Source organism: Panthera pardus, unplaced genomic scaffold, assembly GCF_024362965.1.
Source record: "Panthera pardus isolate Hobbes unplaced genomic scaffold, ASM2436296v1 HiC_scaffold_21, whole genome shotgun sequence".
Lineage (NCBI taxonomy): Eukaryota > Metazoa > Chordata > Mammalia > Carnivora > Felidae > Panthera > Panthera pardus.
This window is the reverse complement of record NW_026526777.1, coordinates 35,951,029-35,958,447: the sequence shown is the minus strand read 5'-3', so window position 1 is coordinate 35,958,447 and position 7,419 is coordinate 35,951,029.

Genomic DNA, 7,419 nt, shown 5'->3' with positions numbered 1-7,419 from the left:
GCACTTCGCAAATAAGGAAACTGAGGTCAGACAAAGGTGAGCAAATTTCCAAAGATCCCATACCCAGGAAAAGAGACCAAAGCCTAGGCCATCTGGTTCCAAAGTCCAGAGTATACCAGGGAGAGGCTAATAAAGGCCTGAGTGAAGTCAAAGTGTGGGAAGGGGTGTAGAGGGGAGAGCTCACGCTCAGGAGCCACTGCACCGATAGACCTGACCAGACCTGGCCGCAGACCGAAAGGGACAAATCCCCACGCAGGTTCATCTCTATCCCAGCACTGACCTCTCTCCCGCCTGGGGTCAATCACATGCGGATGACAGGAAAAACATATGGCTTTGGCCACTAACTAGCTGTTTAACTTGGGGAGAAATACCTAACTTCTCTGAGTATGTTTCCCCCACAAAATGGTAACAGGTACTAGCTTTAGGGATGTCACAAGACGGTGTGGGTAAAGCATCCAGGACAGTTCCTGGCCCGTAGTAGGTGTTCAGCCAATATAAATTCACTTAGCTTTTCCCACGGCCTCCTGATGTCGACTGGCCTGGGCAATACTGTTCCTGAGAAGACCAAAGAGGGAAGGAGTGTTAAGAGGACATCTGCCCTGGTACAGGTGCTGGAATGGGACAGCGTCAAGAAGGGAGTGAGTGACAAGCTCGGCCTGGGAGAGGTGGATGGATAAGGGGCTCAGGGAGTGTGCGGCAGAGAAAACTTCCCTCGCCGTGAGGGAAGCTTTGGTCCCTCTCGGATGATGGTTCAGACAAGTGTCCAGAATTCTAAGTCTGTGGTTCAGTCTCTAAAGGTGCTGCCAGAGCGTGGTGAAGGGAGCCAGGAAGCCACGTGGCTTGGGCCTCATGTCTGCAGATTTGGTTGGAGCCCCAAAGGAAGTTATTCATAAAGTTATAATTTAGTGTTAAAAATGTTAATTTTTAAAAGTTATTTGCTGGGGCACCTGGGTGGCTCAGTCGGTTAAGTGCTTGATTTTGGCTCAGGTCGTGATCTCACAGTTCTTGGGACCAGGCTCTGTGCTGACAGTGAGGAGCCTGCTTGGGATTCTCTCTCTCTCTCTCTCTCTCTCTCTCTTTCTAAATAAGTAAAAACATTTAAAAAATAAAAATTAAAAAAAAATTGTTTTAAGTTCTTTGTGAGGTTAATTATGAATTGCACCTACTAGAGATTTATCATTTCTTAAAACATCATGCACACTGCTCTATAAAAATTGTTCCCTGAAAGAAACACACTATCTGGAATTGTTTTTATACCACAAGTTTTTGTAACTGTCTTTGGATTTCTACATTTCCTACGTATTGGAGAGATGGAAAGAAAAGGAAGGGAGGGAGGGAAGGAGGAAAAGAGGGAAGGAAGGAAGAAAGGAAAGAAGGAGGAAGGAAAGGAGAGAAAGAAAGGACACACAGAGACAGACAGACAGATGTGGGTCTCTGGGTCTCTCCAGCTCCGGAGAGAGCACAGGACAGCAGCAGCCCCGAGGCAGCCAGAGAGGTGGGGGACAGCCCACTACTGCACTTGTTTACTGCGCCCCCTGGTGTTTACAGCTCATAAAAATTTCAAGCGGCTTCATCCTTCAGAGCTGAACTTTGCTGAGCAAAATCCCCACAGCTGTCTTATGAAACATTCTCAAAATCTCTTCTTCATTTACATGAAAAGTATGAGTCTTATAAGCAAGAATATGCCTCACAGCTTTCCTTTGTTTTTGTTTAGCTTCGTAATGTGGAAGGGAAGGTCTGTATGTAATACTAGTTAAGACGGAGCACTGACTATGTGCCAGGCAGTATTCTAAGTGCCCAGCATGGTAATCCGTGTAAGTTAGTTGTAACAACTCTAGAGATAGGTATTATTATTATTATCATCACGCCCATTTTACAGATGTGGCAATTGAGGTACAAAGAGTTTAAAGAATTTGCCCCAAATCACACAGCTATAAAGTAGCAGAGATTCAAACCCAGGCAGGCTTGCTGAAGTGCCCATGATTTCAACTAAGATTATGCCATTTTTCCATGTCGGTATGTGTTCAAGAAAACATATGTTAATTTTTATTTGGCCTGATATTAAGAATCTAACTTCTCTGTGTAAATCTTGATGGACCAAGGATAAACAAAGCAGCAAAGAAGTGAAAAACATGCCTTCAACAATCCTCTGCTATATGATATTAAGCTTTCCAGAAGCATAGATTCTTTTAGAATATCATAGAACCCAGAAGGATGACATACAAAACAACTTAATTAATGTTTGTTTATAATAATTCCAGGAAGATATTATAATCCCCTCAGCCCTTTTAAGAGTCTGACAATTTAGGAGAGCTCTTCTTTAAGAAGAGTAATAATAATTACAGCTACTATTTATTGAGTGCTTGTTTTTCATTTCAGGGAAGCAATTATCTACGGACAGTACCTGACCTATAGTGGTTTGACTTGCAATTTTTCGAATTTACCCTGGTGCAAAAGCCATATGCATTCAGTAGAGACCACGCTTCGAATTTTGAACTCTTCCTGAGCTAGGAGTGTACGGTAGGATACCCAGCCGGAATGATGGGCAGTGGTACCTGTCTGTGGCTCCCAGTCAGCCACCCAATCAGGAGGGTAACCAACCGATGCACTTACAACCATTCCGTGCCCACAACCATGCTGTTCCTCAGTACAGTATTCAATTACGTGAGACTCCGAACACTTTGTTATAACATAGGCTTTGTTTGTGTTTGAGGGCTTTGCCCGACTGTAGGCTAATGTAAGTGTTCTGAGCATGTTTAAGGTAGGCTAGGCTAAACTATATTTGGTAGGTTAGGTGTATTCAGTACATTTTCAACCAGGACATAACCCCATTCGTAAGACAAGGAAGATCTGTAGTGAAAAAGTGTTGGTTTTGGGATCACACTACTTGGGTTCAAACCCTGACAGTGTTACTTAGGAAGTCACTTCATATCTCCAAATTCCAAATTCCTTCTCTACAGAACGGGGAAAATAATGATGCCTACACTTCAAATAGGGGTATCAGAATTAACTGATTTAATACACATAAAGAGCTTAGAAGAGTTTTTGGCACATAAGTGCTCCAAAAAGTGTCACCTTATAGTATAATGTGCCAGGCACTGTGCTAAGCAGAGTACAAACAAAGTCACCTTTCTAAAAATTTAATTTTTATTTTAGAGAGTAAGCATGGGGGGGGGGGTGCAGAGAGAGAGAGAGAGAGAGAAAGAGAGAATCCCAAGCAGACTCATCCCTGCTCAGTGCAGAGCCAGACGTGGGGCTCGATCCCACGACCCTGGGATCATGACCTGAGCCGAATTCAAGAGCCAGACACTTAAACTACTGAGCCACCCAGGTGCCCCCAAAACCACCTTTTCATGCAAGTGTCCTCTATATAAGCTGTTAGCTACTATTATTATTATAGAAAATAATCTTTATAGAAAAGATTCTTGGTGGAAACATATCAAGATATTAATAATAGTTACCACCAAGTAGGTATAGTTTTGACTTTGTATTGTTTTTCACTGTTTTACTTCTTTTTGCGGAATGAACCAGGGGTTTTTAATAAAAAGACCAAAAGTAAAAAACTTCTCAGGAAAAAAAAAAAATCATTGAAGGAACCACCAAGAATGAATGCTTAGCTTGGAACTAGGAAGTCTCAAGAGGACAGGGTCGATGTCTTCAAATAGCTGAGGATTAACAAGTGGAAGAAAGGCTTGTACTGTGTAACCTGAGAAGCTGGGCTAGACTAACACATGGAAGCTTCAGAGTCTTCTGCTGTCTAATCGGGGCTGATTAGAAAAGCCACAGTGAGAAAGCATTCACGCAGAGGCCGAAGACCACCTCTCAGAGATGGTCTACGGATGACGTGTGGGCCAAGCGGCAGACTGGATCACAAGACCTCCAAGTTCCTACCGAACTGGGGATCGTAGTTCATTACCTAATTTTGCCTTGAAACACAGAACAGATAAAAGGCAGGCGGTCATCAGCTTTCAGAGAGCTGAAGTCTGTTTTCTTGCCAGTGATTTTTTGCCACTACCAGTTTCCATGAAGTCCTAGGAGGAGACACTTGTCTTCCCTCAGATTTATGGATCCGCATGGACAGGTGACGGCAGTGACAGTACAAAGTCAGAGGCACCTTAGCGCTCACTCCCCACTGTCATCAAGGGGTCAGGTATCCACCCTGAAGTACAGTCCTTATGGTGGATCCTGCAGAGAAACAGAAGAAAGAAGAGGCAAAGTCTTTGGACTTCAGGACTCTGTGATCCCATTTTTTGTCCTCGGCATCAGTTAGGAACAGCTAACAATAGAAGCCTGGCCTCAGTGGCTTAGACAAATTAGGGATTTGGGTTTTCACCTGGAGTGCCAAGGGAGAACACGCAGGACTGGTATGGGTGGCACCTTCAGAATGTGATCAGAGAACCAGGCTACTCGGTCTTTCTGCTCCGCCACCTTCTGTACAGAGCTCCCACCAAGAGCTTCAGCCGTCACTTCGGTGTTCCAGGTAGAAAGGGGGTGTTCCTCTCGGGCTTAAAGAGTGCTCCTCCAATGAGCAATGGTTATGGCTCGTTTCCCCAGCCAGACCTGTAAGGGGGGCTGGGAAATGTAGTTTTAGCTGGGCAGAACCCCAATAAAATACAGGGTCCTGTTAGTAGGAAGTGACTACAGGGCAAACAGCAGCCTCACCCACTTCCTCTCAGGTCCCGATTCTTCCCTACTTTACGAAGATGAGAACGCTGATGAAGGGAACCGTGCAGAGCCACAGCAGGTCAGTGGTGAGGTCAGTCTCAGCACCCAGCTCAGGGCCGGCTTTGAAAAATGACAGAGAATGCAAAAAGCAGGAACCCATGAAATGTCTGCAGGCAAACACCAGCTGTGGGCCCGGGACCATTTCTCTGCAGGGAGCCACACTGGCATGTGAGACAGGCTGCAGAGGACAGGGAGGACGAGGGCTGCAGGAAGGACACTGGTCTACATGTCATTCCCTGGGCTGGCAAGAGGTAGACGGCTTCGGCCCTGGCTCAGCTGGGAGAACAGATGGGCAGGAATTCAGTGCGGCTTCCAAATCAACCAAGCGGCAGAACTGCCTTCCTTACCCATCAGCCAGGCTCGTTCCCACCTGGTCACAGCCAGCTGCAGAGACCCAAGACTGAAGGCCAGGAGCAGCCTAGGAATGAGCCATCCCTCACCTGATGTGAGGGGCTGTCATGAGGACAAGTGAGTGCAGTGGTTTGTTTGTCCCAGCAGTGAGGGGGACAGCCGGGTGGAGCTGCCCACCAGGAGCGGGCAGACTTCTCTGTGTGGGGCGAACCAGCTCTCTGGGGAGCACAGGACCCTAACTGTTGAGACGGCCTGTTTCATTGAGGCCTGGAGCTCTGTTCTTTCTCGTGCCTTCACCTCCCACAGATATAATGGCAATGTGGCCAGAGAGGTAAGGGGAATCCGGGAATTAAGCTGAAATACACACAATGTGAGCAGAGCCGACCCCTTCCCACATCTGAACGAAGAAAGCAAAGTCCTCAGAGCAGGGCGATGGAAAGAAAGCAAACTTGACCTGAGGGGACAGAAATGCGTGTTCATTTGCAAAACAGGATAGAAAGTGCACAGAATTTTATTGCAACTCTGATGAGAGCATATGGCATAGGAGGAAGGGCCACAAATTTTTAGAAAGAAACACGACTTTCCTCTGTCAGCTGAACGTGGTTGGGTTCACCAGGGAGGGAGTGGATAGGCCCAGAGGGAAGGAAAGAGCTCTCCTCTCTTTCGCCTTCCAAAGACTACATCAATTTTGGGTTATCTGTGTATCTGCTCCCAATTCACAGACTAATTAAAAGCTGACTGAAATTTGTTTAGAATTCTATTTAGCTAGGCCTCCAGAAAAGCTTTTTAAAATAGTAAGTCGGGAGTAGGAACACTGATAATAAAAATCACTACCATAAGCCCTTTAAAGACAGAGAAATTGGGGAAGAGATTGGAAGGACAGGGGGCAGAAGGAGCAGACGGACCAGCTGTGAAGGCCATGCCGCTTGGAAGATGCTCCAGGAAAGGTGAAGTTGATGCGTTTCCATTACATTCCTCTTCGGCAAGCTGCAGGCACCTCACAGCCACCTGCTGGTTGCACAATGAGACTCTTCAGATGATTATAAAGAACTTCCAACTCCTGTTCCCTCACCCCAGGCTTTCTGTCATCTTGAGGCCCTCAACTCATCAAATCTAAACTCTGCAGCCTGAAGATCTGTTCATGTGGCCTTGGGAAGGCTGGGCAGAAGGCGGCCAGCAGGCTCCCACACCACCTGCCTTCCCCCTCCTTCCTCAGCAGCCTGGCTCCTCACTCCCACGAGGGCATGATCAGGGCCAAGAGCCTTCATGAGCCCCCCATCCCCACCCCTCCTGGCCCTCTGGGGTGCAAGGAGTCAGCAGGGATATGCTCCCCATCCCGCCGGGGCCATCTGCACCAATTATAAGCCCTTTGGAAGCCAGCAGAGGGCTGTTTAGCTGCTGGTTCTCTATGATTAGCTAGTTCTTGTTTTTTGAATATTGCACATGGTGCAGCCAGCTGTACGAAGCATTCATGATTCAAAGCTTTTCTCCCCTCAAAAAGAAAAGTGCTAAGCTAGTTGTTACTACTATGGGGAAGGAAAAAAAAAAAAATAAGAAATAGCAAGATAGTATGTAATTCCAGCTCAGGCATTATTATCCACAGTCCAATAAATTCTCTTCTCTCCCTGATTTGGTGTATGTGAGAGACCTGATGTTAAGGCATCCTTTTAATGGAACCATTCCAGAGAATCAACTTTTTGCAATCAACTCAGGAGCCAGGGCCAGCTGCTGAGGCTTACCTTCTTTCCCAGGTACCGAGCCAAGAACAAAAGAAGTACTTTGTTCACACTTGAAATCCTCCGTGTTCTCACAGGTGAGAAGCAGTTGGCTGCCTATAAGCCAGCACTAAAACCACTAGGGATGCTTAATCAAATGCAGATTCCTGGGGCTATCTCATGGACTTAAAATCCAGGTTCACATGTGCGTAGAGATCCAGAGAAGCCGCAGCTCTGGGAGTCTTGTAAACAGTGGTAATGAGAGCCATGAGATCAGCTACAGTGCAGCATAATGAACACAGAAATAGAAGAGGGGGGGCAACCAGAGCCCCTTTTTCCTCCTATCTCTGAACCAGGCAAGGGAACCCATTTCTTTTCTCATAATATACATGCTCCATGTATACATGGTAAACAGCAGCACAGATAGGCCAATAGCACACAGGACACTCTGGGGATATAAAACGGTCTTTGTAGCATGGGTTTGGGCGGCTTATGACTGTCACCTCAATTTTCAGAACTTTAGGAACCCATCTGTATATGGAATGAATAGTTCTACTTTCCCTGTTGAGGGAAGAGAGAAATAAAAATGCCTATTTAAATACTTAGCAGGAAGACTACCCCAAAAGTG